The sequence below is a fragment of the Phalaenopsis equestris genome, unplaced genomic scaffold (assembly GCF_001263595.1).
Source record: "Phalaenopsis equestris unplaced genomic scaffold, ASM126359v1 Scaffold000202, whole genome shotgun sequence".
Lineage (NCBI taxonomy): Eukaryota > Viridiplantae > Streptophyta > Magnoliopsida > Asparagales > Orchidaceae > Phalaenopsis > Phalaenopsis equestris.
The window spans coordinates 4665572-4666593 of NW_018164644.1; positions in this window are offsets into that span (position 1 = coordinate 4665572).

Consider the following 1022-nt stretch of genomic DNA (forward strand, 5'->3'; position numbering starts at 1 on the left):
GTTAGGGTTAGGCTGGGTTACGGTCGAACTAAGTCGTGCCCTAACCCAAACCTTTTCCTTTGTTTGAGCCATCGAGGCATCTGTCGAAGAGTTGGGGATCTCATTATAATGTCTTGAAGAGCACCGAAGACCGCTTATTTATAAGTTAAGGAAGGTGGTAGCAGAGGGCTCCTGGTCATTCTATTACATGGCTCATCGACGACAGAGATAAATCAGACCGTTAACGAGCCATGAATTGTTGGTGTGTCAAGTGGAGCGGCCATGTGAGGTGGTCATGTCAGCTTTGTCTAGGAGTGGTGACGCTCAAGCTTGGCATGGCCATGCCGAGGAACTTTTCGGCATGCTCATGCATAGGCTATTTGTGACGATGCAAAGAAATTTTGGGCACGGTCAGACCCAGGTCTGACATGACCACGCCATACCAAGGCCAAAAAATGGGCAGATTGCGCTTTGACCAATCAAGCTGCATCTGACCAAAGGCTGTTGCCCAGGTAAGACTTGTGTGACTAAAAATGAGGTCAACAGTGTGTTAGATTTTTGTGCAATGCCAAGATGTTAAATAATCTCTCTACTGTAAGAGACTTTCCTACATTAATTATATAAATAATAAAAAAAGAAAATTTTCTATTAAAAATTTAAAATAATTTTATGATACCACCACAAATATTTAATAATGAAACTTGTATGTATGTAAGCTACCTTTAGTTCTATACGTTAAAATAAGAAAAAAAAATGGTTCCAGCAATTTGCACCAAAATGGCAAATAACATTTCCAGAAATTACTGTCATGTCGCATGCCCTATATTTGCATAAAGTTAAATGCTTCGAGTAATTGTGCATTGATACATATTCAAGTTATGATATTTTTGTCTTATGTTACTTGATCATCTGAATATACATAATGATAGCTTTAAAGTATTTAAGAACATTTTCGAGCATTTTATTTATATAAGAAAATTGATTATTTTCCATAATAAAAACAAAGTAATGGACTGAAAGTAATGGTGATTTTAATATATATA